This window comes from Coturnix japonica, unplaced genomic scaffold (genome assembly GCF_054131305.1).
Source record: "Coturnix japonica strain WE unplaced genomic scaffold, WE-NBRP24 Scf043, whole genome shotgun sequence".
NCBI lineage: Eukaryota > Metazoa > Chordata > Aves > Galliformes > Phasianidae > Coturnix > Coturnix japonica.
The window spans coordinates 3,920,867-3,933,850 of NW_028188946.1; the positions used below are offsets into that span (position 1 = coordinate 3,920,867).

A 12,984-nucleotide genomic window follows, 5' to 3' on the forward strand; every position below is an offset into this window, starting at 1 on the left:
ATGACCCATATAACCCACATGTATGACCCATATAACCACATGTATGACCCATATAACCACATGTATGACCCATATGACCACACGTATGACCCATGTATGACCCACGCGTGTAACTCACGGCACATTTCAGGCTCCTCGTCGCTGCCATCGCGGCACTCGGTGCCTCCGTCACAAACCCACGTGGCCGAGATGCAGCTGCCGTCACCGCAGCGAAACTGCTCGGGTCACAGCCCCACACGGCTGGGGGGGAATGGGGGGGTCATTGGGCCCCATAGAGCCCAACAGAGCCATGGGGAGCCCCATAGATACACAGAGACCCCTCTGGACCCATAGAGCCCAACAGAGCCATGGGGAGCCCCCAGAGATACACAGAGACCCCTCTGGACCCATAGAGCCCCATAGATACACAGAAACCCCCCTGGACCCATAGAGCCCAACAGAGCCATGGGGAGCCCCAGAGATACACAGAGACCCCCCCGGACCCATAGAGCCCAACAGACCCATGGGAGAGCCCCAGAGATACACAGAGACCCCCCCGGACCCATAGAGCCCACCAGAGCCATGGGGAGCCCCAGAGATACACAGAGACCCCCCTGGACCCATAGAGCCCAACAGACCCATGGGGAGCCCCATAGATACACAGAGACCCTCTGGACCCATGGGGACCCCTATAGAGCCCCCCCTGGACCCATAGAGCCCACCAGATCCATGGGGAGCCCCATAGATACACAGAGACCCCCCTGGACCCATAGAGCCCCATAGATACACAGAGCCCCCTCTGGACCCATGGAGCCCCCTCAGACCCATAAGGACCCTCATAGAACCCACCCAGACCCCCAGAGACCCCCATAGAGGCCCCATAGACCCATGGAGCCCCCTCAGACCCGTGGGGACCCCATAGAACCCCCATAGACCCACACAGACCCCCCAGACCCATAAAGACCCCATAGAGCCCCCCCAGGCCCATAGGGACCCCATAGACCCACAGAGACCCCCCAGACACATAGAGACCCCATAGAGCCCCCCCGGGCTCATTGAGACCCCCCATAGAGCACCCCAGGCCCATAGAGACCCCCCCCAGACCCATGGGGACCTCCATAGACCCATGGAGCCCCCTCAGACCCATAGAGAGCCCCATAGAGCCCACCCAGACCTTCAGAGCCCCCCCAAACCCATAGGGACCCCCATAGAGCCCACCCAGGCCCATAGAGACCCCCATAGAGCCCCCATAGACCCACAGAGCCCCCCCCAGCCCCATAGAGACCCCCATAGAGCCCCCATAGACCCACAGAGCCCCCCCAGACCCATAGGGACCCTCATAGAGCCCACCCAGACCCACGGGGACCCCCATAGAGCCCCCAAAGACCCACAGAGACCCCCCCAGCCCCATAGAGACCCCCATAGAACCCCATAGACCCTCAGATCCCCCCCCAGACCCACAGAGACCCCCGTGGACCCCCCAGCCCCATTGGGACCCCCGGCCCCACCCCAACGTGGGGAGGGGTTGTGGGTCACGGCCCTTCCAAGCCCCTCCTAAGGCCACGCCCCCGCCTCGCCCCCATTGGCTGCCGGCCCGGTGGCCAGTTTGGGCTCTCGGCCAATAAGGAGCGGAGCCAACGCCCGGGTAGGGCGGAGCGAAAGAGACGATTTGGCTGAGGCCGAGATGGAGGCGGGGCCTCGGCTCTTTAGCCCCCTCCCACCGCCCCACGCCCGATGAGCCGGGACCCCCCGGAGACCCCCGACCCCATAGGGACATTAATAGGATCCATAGGGACACCAATGGGACCCACACAGCCCCATAGGGACCCATAGGACCCATACAGCCCCATAGGGACACAAACAGGACCCCCACACACAGCCCTATAGGGACACCAATGGGACCCACACACACACAGCCCCATAGAGACCCCCCACAGGGCCCCTCGCCCCTCTCAGACCCCCACAGGACCCCCCGAGGACACACTCAGCCCCATGGGACCCCCATAGCCCCTCATAGAGCCCCATATCACCCCATAGAGCCCCACATCACCCCATAGAGACCCACAGCCCCTCATAGAGACCCACAGAGCGACCCCAGACCCTCATATAGCCCCTCATAGAGCCCCACTGCCCCTCATAGAGCCCCACATCACCCCACAGAGCCCCACAGCTCCTCATAGACCCACACAGCCCGCCCAGACCCATGGGGAGCCCCATATAGACCCCATAGACCCACAGAGACCCCCATAGAGCCCCCCTAGACCCACAGAGCCCCCCCAGACCCATAGAGACCCCATAGAGCCCCCCAGGCCCATAGAGCCCCCCATAGACCCACAGAGACCCCCATAGAGCCCCCCCAGGCCCATAGGGACCCCCATAGACCCACAGAGACCCCCATAGAGCCCCCCCAGACCCATAGGGACCCCCATAGACCCACAGAGACCCCCCAGACCCACAGAGACCCCCATAGAGCCCCCCCAGGCCCATAGGGACCCCCATAGACCCACAGAGACCCCCATAGAGCCCCCCCCAGACCCATAGAGACCCCCATAGAGCCCCCCCAGGCCCATGGGGACCCCCACAGACTCACAGAGACCCCCATAGAGCCCCCCCAGGCCATAGGGACCCCCATAGACCCACAGAGACCCCCATAGAGCCCCCCCAGACCCATAGGGACCCCCAGAGACCCACAGAGCCCCCCAGACCCATAGAGACCCCCATAGAGCCCCCCCCAGGCCCATAGGGACCCCCATAGACCCACAGAGGCCCCCACAGAGCCCCCCCAGACCCATAGAGACCCCCATAGAGCCCCACCCAGGCCCATAGGGACCCCCATAGACCCACAGAGACCCCCACAGAGCCCACCCAGGCCCATAGGGACCCCCATAGACCCACAGAGCCCCCCCAGACCCACAGAGACCCCCATAGAGCCCCCCCCAGGCCCACAGAGACCCTTATAGACCCACAGAGACCCCCATAGAGCCCCCCAGGCCCATAGGGACCCCCATAGACCCACAGAGACCCCCACAGAGCCACCCCCAGGCCCATGGGGACCCCCATAGCCCCCATAGAGCCCCCCCAGGCCCATAGGGACCCCAATAGACCTACAGAGACCCCCATAGAGCCCCCCAGGCCCATGGGACCCCCATAGACCCACAGAGGCCCCCACAGAGCCCCCACAGACCCATAGAGACCCCCATAGAGCCCCCCAGGCCCATAGGGACCCCCATAGACCCACAGAGACCCCCATAGAGCCCCCCCTAGACCCATAGAGACCCCCATAGACCCCCATAGACCTTCCAGACCCCTACCCCCCCCCCCGGCCCGCCCCATACCTGATGCCGAGCTCATCAGAGCCCCGAGCAGCAGAACCCACGTTGCCATGATCCGGAGCCGGATAAAGAACCGGATCGGAACCGAACGGAACCGAACGAGGATCCGGGCGGGGAGTGGTTTCCCATCGGGTGATGGTTCAAATGCAGCCCCGCATCACGCGAGGGGCGGAGCCAGAGCACATGGACTGAGGGGGCGGGGCTAATCCAGGCCACGCCCACTGCGTGATTTACTATTGGCTCTCCGTTAAGCTCTGGCCACGCCCACGCCTCAATACCGCCACGCGATTGGCTCAGGGCAACGCCCGTCACTCATAGCCCCGCCCACAGCACTTAGACCACGCCCCCTCATCCTGGCAACACCCACTGCTTAGGCCACGCCCCCTTGGTCCGTTAAGCCCCGCCCACAAACGCTGGACACGCCCCCATTGGCCACGCCGCTTCTTGGTCACGCCCCACAAACGCTGGGCACGCCCCCCATTGGCCACACCGCCTCTTGGCCACGCCCCCTCGTAGTAAGGCGCCGTTTATGAATGAATGAATGAATGAATGAATGAATGAAGCTCCATTCATCGCTGCTTATTAATCGCTTCTCATTAATCGCTGCTCATTATTAATCGCTGCTCATTAATCGCTGCTTGTGGAGTCTCAGCTCATTAATATTCACCCGTTTAATTAGTTCAAGCCCCCCTCGTTCAATCCCTGCTCCATTAATGAGTCCCTGCTTAATTAATCACCTCTCATTGAGTCTCTGCTTAATTAATGAGCCCTTCAATTGAGTCTCTACTCAATTAATGAGCCCTTATTGAGTCCCTGCTTAATTAATCACCCCTTATTCAGCCCCTGCTTAATTACCATTGTGTCTGTGCCCCCGTAATTGCCTCTCGTGGAGGTTCTTCTTAATGAATGGCCGCTCATTAAGGCTCATCTCCGCTAATTCCCCCTCGTGGACTCAATTAATTAGCACTCATTACCGCTCATTAATTTATTACTGCTCAGATCCAGTGACATCGACCGCCGCGGGAGCAGCGCGGCCCATAGAGAGCGACCGGAAGTGCCGCCCACAGCGCCGCCCCCGCAGCGCCCACAGCGCCCACAGCGCCCCCCAGCGGCCGCGGCTCCGTCAGTCCTCCTCGGTGCCGCTGCCAGAGCGCTCCTAAGGGGAGGGGGAGGGGGTTAAAGGGGGGGGGGGGTGAGTTAGGGGGGTCCTGAGGGTATGGGAGGGGTGTAAGGGGGGGGGGATGGGGGGAGGGGAAAGAGGGGGGTCCTGAGTTGGGGGGGAGGGGGAGGGGGGGTCCTGAGGGCACGGGAGGGGCGTCGGGGGGGGGGGGGGAGCTGAGTTAGGGGGGTCCTGAGGGTATGGGAGGGGTGTAAGGGTGGGGATGGGGAGAGGGGGAAATGGGGGGGTCCTAAGTGGGGGGGAGAGGGGGAAGGAGGGTCCTGAGGGCACGGGAGGGGTGTCAGGATGGGGGGGCGTCGGGGGGAGGGGGCGGGGGGGGGCTGAGTTAGGGGGGTCCTGAGGGCATGGGAGGGGTGTAAGGGGGGGGATGGGGGGAGGGGGAAAGAGGGGGTCCTGAGTTGGGGGGGGAGGGGGAAGGGGGGTCCTGAGGGCACAGGAGGGGTGTAAGGGGGGGGGAATGGGGGGAGGGGGAAAGAGGGGGGTCCTAAGTGGGGGGAGAGGGGGAAGGGGGAGGTCCTGTTGGGGGTGGGAGGGGCATGGGGGAGAAAGAGGGGGGTCCTGAGGGCATGGGAGGGGTGTAAGGGGGGGAGAGGGGAAAGGGGGGGGTCCTGAGTGGGGGGGGGGGAGGGAAATACGGGGGTCCTGAGTGGGGGGGAGGGGGAAATGGGGGGTCCTGAGGGCACGGGAGGGGTGTCAAGGGGGGGAATGGGGGGAGGGGGAAAGCGGGGGGTCCTGAGTGGGGGGGGAGAGGGGGAGGGGGAAAGGGGGGGTCCTCAGGGCACAGGAGGGGCGTCAGGAAGGGGGGGGAAAAAGGGGGGAAAGGGGGGGTCCTGAGTGGGGGGAGAGGGGGAAAGGGGGTCCTGAGGACAGGAGGGGTGTTGGAGAGGGGGGTCCTGAGTTAGGGAGGAAGGGGGAGATGGGGGGAGGGGGAAAGATGGGGGCCTGAGGGGCAGCAAAGGAGGGGGGCTATGGGGACGGGGGGTGAGGTGTGGGGGTGGGTAGAGCTGGGGGGGGAGGGGGGGAGAACTGGGGGGTAGGGGATAGAGCTATGGGGGGGGGGGGTAGAGCTGTAAGGGGGGGCAGGGGGCAGAGCTGGGGGGGGTACGGGGGGCAGAGCTGGGGGGGGTCAGGGGCTTAAGCTGAGGGGGGCTGGGGGGGCAGGTAGAAGGAAGGGGTCTGGGTGGGGGGGGGGCAGATAGAAGGAAGGGGTCTGGGGGGGGGGGCAGATAGAAGGAAGGGGTCTTGGGGGGGGGGGCAGATAGAAGGAAGGGGTCTGGGGGGGGGGCAGATAGAAGGAAGGGGTCTGGGTGGGGGGGGGCAGATAGAAGGAAGGGGTCTGGGGGGGGGGGGGCAGATAGAAGGAAGGGGTCTGGGGGGGGGGGTCAGGATGAAGGAAGGGGTTTTTGTTGGGGGGCAGGAGGGGTCTGGTATAGAAATGGACTTTGGGGTCAGAAGGAGGGGGTTGGGGGGGCCAGTATAAAGTGTAGGGGGGGGGCACAAAGGGGGCTGTTTTGTGGGGGGGGTTATTTGGGGGGGGGGTCCCACCTCGTCCTGCTCCTCGTCGCTGTCGTCGTCGCTGACCACGGGCTTTGCCCTGGAGCCGCGGCTCGTCCGGCGCCGCCCCTTGACTCGCTCCTGCTGCGCCTTCTCCTTGCGGCCCAGTTTGATCTTCACCTTCACGGCCCGCGCTAATTGGGGGGGGGGGGATGGGGGGCAACGCTGGCACTTATGGGGCCGCCCCACAGATCTACCCCATAACCACCCCCCCAACAGCTCCCCCCCTTGCCCCCATAGCTCTCCCCCTACCCCCAACCCCAACAGACCCTAAGACCCCCCCTATGACCCCCCCTATGACCCCCCCAATTTCACCCCCTAACCCTCCCCCAGATCTCCCCCCCCACCCCAACTCTCCCCTCTAACCCCCCCAACTCTTCCCCCTACCCCCAACAGCTCTCCCCTCTAAGACCCCCCCCAGCTCTCCCCCCTAACCCCCCCCCAAGCTCTCCCTCCCCCCTCAGCTTAACCCCTAACCCCCCCCCAGCTCTAACCCTACCCCCCCCCAACTCTCCCCCTACCCCCCCCAGCTCAACCCCCTGCCCCCCCCCTTACAGCTCTACCCCCTAACCCCCCCCCCCCCCATAGCTCTATCCCCTCTCCCTATACCCCCAAACCTACCCCCCCCCCCCCGGATCCCCAAAGCCCCCCCCCATAGCCCACCTTCCTCCTCCTCTCCTTCCTCCTCGGGCTCCTCCTCCTCCTCGCTCTCGTCCCCTTCGCTCTCTTCCTCCTTCTCGATCTTCTGCCTCACGCTGGTGAACACGGACTGCAGCACGATGGAGTCCTCGTAGATCTAAATAGGGGAGGGGGCGGCACAGGGGTGAGGAGGGGCAACGACCCCCCCCAGGGCTCCATGATCCCACAGCTCTATGATCACTGAGCTCTATGATCCCAATCCCACATCTCTATGATCTCCTGGTGTTATGATCCCCATCCCACGGCCCTACAACCCCCATCCCTACAACCTCATGTCTCTATGACCCCCCCCCATCCCTATAACCTTGGCCCCACAACCCCCAGCCCCACAACCCCATATCTGTGTGACCCCCCCAGCCCTACAACCCTGACCCCCCCTGGCCCCACAACCCCCATCCCCCCATCCCTACAACCCCATCTCTCTGCAACCCCCCATCCCTATAACCCTGGCCCCACGACCCCCACCCTTACAACCCCCAACCCCATATCTGTGTGACCCCATATCCCCATAACCCCCCCACAACCCCCAGCCCCCCAACCCCATGTCTGTGTGACCCCATAACCCCCCCCCATAACCCCCAGCCCCCCAACCCCATGTCTGTGTGACCCCATAACCCCCACCAACCCCCATCCCCCCATCCCCATATCTGTGTGACCCCATACCCCCATAACCCCCCCCCACAACCCCATATCTGTGTGACCCCATACCCCCATACCCCCCCCCCCAACCCCATATCTGTGTGCCCCCATAACCCCCCCCCCCAACCCCATATCTGTGTGACCCCATACCCCCATACCCCCCCCCCCACAACCCCGTATCTGTGTGACCCATAACCCCCCCCCCAGCCCCCCAACCCCATATCTGTGTGCCCCCATAACCCCCCCCCCCCACCCCATGTCTGTGTGACCCCCCCCCCCCCCATATTTCCACGCCATCTGACCAGCGACCCCTCCAGGTTGAAGGTCTGTGCGTTCTGGCACAGCAGCATCACGTCCTTCTCCAGGTCGTTCAGGCTGCGATACTTGTGGTTACGGATCCGCTCCTATGGGAGGAGCAGGTCCTGGCAGGGCAGCTCAGGTCCCGGCAGCTCAGAGCTGCAGTTATGGGGCGCTGGGTGTCGCTATGGGGCAGCCCTACCTTAATCTTCTTGAAGTCGACGGGTTGCGGATGAGCTCGTAGTACTCGGGCAGCTCCTTGCGCGACGGCAGCTGGATGAACACCTCGCTCAGCTGCCGTCCACTGCTGCTGCAAGGGACAGGGGCAACGCGTCGCAGGGGGACGGGGGGGAGCAGGTTTGGGTCCTGGTTGGTCACAGACCATCCATATCCTCCCATCCATATCTATCTCCATCCCATCCCCATCCCCATCCCAGCCCAGCCCATCTATCCATCTCCATCCCAACCCAACCCATCCATATCTATCTCCATCCCATCCCATCCCCATCCCATCCCATCCATATCTATCTCCATCCCATCCCCATCCCATCCCATCCATATCTATCTCCATCCCATCCCCATCCCATCCCATCCATCCCATTCATATCTATCTCCATCCCATCCTATGCTGTTCCATCCCATCCCATCCATCCCATTCCCACCCAATACCATCCTATCCCATCCCATCCCATCCCAATCTATCCCATCCCATCCATCTCCACACCATCCCAATACACTATCCCATATCATCTCATCCCATCCTGTTCCATCCCCACCCCATCCCATCCCATCCATACCCATCTCCATCCCATCCCAATCTATCCCATATCATCTCATTCCATCCTGTTCCATCCCATTCCATCCCCATCTCACCCCATCCCATTCCATCTCCATCCCATTCCATCCCAATCTATCCCATATCATCCCATCCCATCCTGTTCCATCCCATCCCATCCATTCCATCCCATCCCATTCACCCATCCCATCCATCCCATCCCATCCCATCCGATCCCATCCCATCCCATCCCATCCCATTCCCACCCCATCCATCCCATCCCATCGCACCCCATCCTATCCCCAGCCCATCCCATCCATCCCATCCCCATCCCATCCATCCCATCCCATCCCATCCATCACATCCCATTTAATCCATCCCATTTAATCCATCCCATCCCATCCATCCCATCCCATCCCATAATCCCATCCCATAATCCCATTCCATCCCATGCCATCCATATCTATCTCCATCCCATCCCCATCCCATCCATCCCATCCCCATCCCATCCCATCCCATCCCATCCCATCCCATCCCATCCATCCCATCCATCCCATCCCATCCCCATCCCATCCCATTCCATCCCATCCCATCCCATCCCATTACATCCATCCCAATCCAATCCATCCCCATCCTGTCCATCTATCCCATCCCCATCCGTATCCCATCCCATCCCATCCATCCCAATCCATCCCATCCCATCCCATCCATCCCATCCCACCCCATCCATCCCATCCCATCCCATCCCATCCATCCCATCCCATCCCATCCCATCCCATCCCATCCATCCCATCCCATCCCATCCCATCCCATCCCATCCATCCCATCCATATCTATCTCCATCCCATCCATCCCATCCCATCCCATCTCATCCCATCCCATCCCATCCCATTCCCATCTCATCCCATCCCATATCCCATATCCCATATCCCACATCCCATATCCCATCCATCCCATCCATCCCATCCCATCCCATCCCATCCATATCTATCTCCATCCCATCCCATCCCACCCCATCCCCATCCCCCCATCTCCCCCCCTTATTCCCCCCCACCCCAAATCACGGTGCCCCCCCCCTACCTGTCCTTGTACTTGATGACGGCGTCCACGATCTTCTTCATCTTCTTGGTGAGGTTGGGGGGGTTTGGGGACAGTTTTTCGGCCGGGGGTCTCCCCCTTTTCTTCTGTTTCTTGCTCTCCTCGTCCTTGTCGCGGCTGCGGGTGCTGGCGGGGGGGGGGGCGGCCGCGGGACCCTCGGCGTCGCGCTTCCTCTTGCGCGAGGATTTCTTCTGGCGGACCTCCTCCTCGATCTCCTCCAGGGTGCCCTCCTCAATGGCCTGTGGGGGGGGTATGGGGGGGGGGGTTGGGGGGGGGAGATGGGGGGAGATGGGGGGAGATAGGGGGAAATGGGGGGAGATGGGGGGAGATGGGGGGGAGATAATGGAGGGGGGGAGATGGGGGGAGATGGGGGGGAGATGGGGGGAGATGGGGGGGAGATGGGGGGGAGATGGTGGGAGATCGGGGCAGATGGGGGGAGATTGGGGGGAGATGGGGGGAGATTGGGGGGAGATGGGGGGAGATGGGGGGGAGATGGGGGGGAGATGGTGGGAGATCGGGGCAGATGGGGGAGATGGGGGGAGATGGGGGGAGATTGGGGGTAGATGAGGGGGAATGGAGGGAGGGGGGGGGAGATGGAAGGGAGATGGGGGGGAGATGATGGAGGGAGGGGGAGGTTGGGGGGAAGATGGGGGGGGATATAAAGGGGGGGGGTGGAGAGGGATGTGGAGGGGGAGATGGGGGAGATAGAAAGGGGGGGTGTTGGAAGGGGAGGTTGGGGGGAGATGGGGGGGAGATGGGGGTGAATGGAGGGAGGGGGGCGAGATGGGAGATGGGGGGAGATGGGGGTGAATGGAGGGAGGGGGAAGTTGGGGGGAGATGGGGGGATATAAAGGGGGAGGGATGGTTGGAGGGATGGTCCTGCTGCCTATGGGGTCAGTAGGGTCAGTGTGGTCCATGGGGTCCTACTGCCTATGGGGTCAGTGGGGTCAGTAAGGTCAGTGTGGTCCTGCTTCCTATGGGGTCAGTGGGGTCCTGCTATCCATCGGGTTAATGGGGTCCTGCTGCCCTTGGGGTCAATGGGGTCACACTGCCTATGGGTCCATGGGTCCTATTGCCTATGGAGTCAGTAGTGTCAGTGTGGTCCTGCTGCCTATGGGGTCAGTGTGGTCCATGGGGTCCTGCTGCCTATGGGGTCAGTAGTGTCAGTGTGGTCCTGCTGCCTATGGGGTCAGTGAGGTCCATGGGGTCCTACTGCCTATGGGGTCAGTGGGGTCAGTGTGGTCCTGCTTCCTATGGGGTCAGTGGGTTCCATGGGTCCTATTGCCTATGGGGTCACTGTGGTCCTGCTTCCTATGGGGTCAGTGGGTTCCATGGGTCCTATTGCCTATGGGGTCAGTAGTGTCAATGGGGTCCTATTGCCTATGGGGCCAGTGTGGTCCTGCTTCCTATGGGGTCAGTGGGTTCCATGGGTCCTATTGCCTATGGGGTCACTGTGGTCCTGCTTCCTATGGGGTCAGTGGGTTCCATGGGTCCTATTGCCTATGGGTTCCATGGGTCCTTCTTCCTATGGGGTCGTGGTGCCCAGTCCCCCCCTCACCTTGAGCCACTGTTTCTCGGTCAGGGAGTCGCTATAATCCACCTCCTTGCGGTGCCGGGACCCGCGGCCGAACATCTTCTCCTCCTCCTCCTCGCAGGTCAGACGTTCCACCTCCGCGTCGTCCTTAATGATCCACGACGGCAGCTCGTCCTCCTCCATCAGACGCGGTTTGCGCTTCGGGTTCCGCGCCTCCTCGCGACGACGGTCCAGGTCCATCCGCTGCAACACAGGGGGGGGAAATACAGGGGGTTGGGGGGCAATACAGGAGGTTGGGGGGCAATACAGGGGGTTGGGGGGCAGATGAGGGGGTTGGGGGGCAATACAGGGGGTTGGGAGGATGATGAGGGGGTTGGTGGGCAATACAGGGGGTTGGTGGGCAATACAGGGGGTTGGGGGGTAATACAGGGGGTTGGGGGGCAATACAGGGGGTTGGGGGGCAATACAGGGGGTTGGGGGGCAGATGAGGGGGTTGGGGGGCAATACAGGGGGTTGGGGGGCAATACAGGGGGTTGGGGGGCAATACAGGAGGTTGGGGGGCAATACAAGGGGTTGGGGGGCAATACAGGGGGTTGGGGGGATGATGAGGGGGTTGGGGGGCAATACAGGGGGTTGGGGGGCAATACAAGGGGTTGGGGGGCAATACAGGGGGTTGGGGGGCGATATAGGGGGTTGGGGGGTGATACAGGGGGTTGGGGGGCAGATGAGGGGGGTGGGGGCAATACAGGGGGTTGGGGGGCAATACAGGGGGTTGGGGGGCAATACAGGGGGTTGGGGGGCAGATGAAGGGGTTGGGGGGCAGATGAGGGGGTTGGGGGGCAATACAGGGGGTTGGGGGGCAATACAGGGGGTTGGGGGGCAGATGAGGGGGTTGGGGGGCGATACAGGGGGTTGGGGGGCAATACAGGGGGTTGGGGGGCAATACAGGGGGTTGGGGGGCAGATGAGGGGGTTGGGGGGCAATACAGGGGGTTGGGGGGATGATGAGGGGGGGTTGGGGGCAATACAGGGGGTTGGGGGGCAATACAGGGGGTTGGGGGGCAATACAGGAGGTTGGGGGGCAATACAAGGGGTTGGGGGGATGATGAGGGGGTTGGGGGGTAATACAGGGGGTTGGGGGGCAATACAGAGAGGTTGGGGGGCAATACAGGGGGTTGGGGGGCAGATGAAGGGGGTTGGGGGGCAGATGGAGGGGGTTGGGGGGCAGATGGAGGGGGTTGGGGGGCAATACAGGGGGTTGGGGGGCAATACAGGGGGTTGGGGGGATGATGAGGGGGGGTTGGGGGCAATACAGGGGGTTGGGGGGCAATACAGGGGGTTGGGGGAAATACAGGAGGTTGGGGGGCAATACAGGGGGTTGGGGGGCAATACAGGGGGTTGGGGGGTAATACAGGGGGTTGGGGGGCAAAACATGGGGTTGGGGGGATGATGAGGGGGTTGGGGGGCAATACAGAGGGTTGGGGGGCAATACAGGGGGTTGGGGGCAATACAGGGGGTTGGGGGGCAATACAGGGGGTTGGGGGGCAATACAGGGGGTTGGGGGGCAGATGAAGGGGGTTGGGGGGCAATACAGGGGGTTGGGGGGCAGATGAGGGGGGTTGGGGGGCAATACAGGGGGTTGGGGGGCAGATGAAGGGGGTTGGGGGGCAATAGAGGGGGTTGGGGGGCAATACAGGGGGTTGGGGGGCAATACAGGCGGTTGGGGGGCAATACAGGGGGTTGGGGGGCAATACAAGGGGTTGGGGGGCAATACAGGGGGTTGGGGGACAGATGAAGGAGGTTGGGGGGCAATACAGGGGGTTGGGGGGCAATACAGAGAGGTTGGGGGGCAATACAGGAGGTTGGGGGGCAATACAGAGAGGTTGGGGGGCAATACA

General features: G+C 62.8%; 1 pseudogene across 1 annotated transcript in view; it reads right to left on the minus strand.

The window, feature by feature from the left end:
• Positions 1 to 4,281: 4,281 nt before the first annotated feature.
• The window catches only part of LOC146752647 (SWI/SNF-related matrix-associated actin-dependent regulator of chromatin subfamily A member 4-like), a 30,433-nt pseudogene continuing 21,730 nt past the window's right edge, over positions 4,282 to 12,984 (minus strand). Inside the window, exons 14-20 of the transcript XR_014940495.1 lie at positions 11,112 to 11,330; positions 9,536 to 9,792; positions 7,883 to 7,990; positions 7,686 to 7,787; positions 6,709 to 6,841; positions 6,037 to 6,179; positions 4,282 to 4,467 (exon numbers count right to left, since the gene is read on the minus strand). The product of XR_014940495.1 is annotated as an SWI/SNF-related matrix-associated actin-dependent regulator of chromatin subfamily A member 4-like (transcript). The remainder of the gene's footprint in view (positions 4,468 to 6,036; positions 6,180 to 6,708; positions 6,842 to 7,685; positions 7,788 to 7,882; positions 7,991 to 9,535; positions 9,793 to 11,111; positions 11,331 to 12,984) is intronic.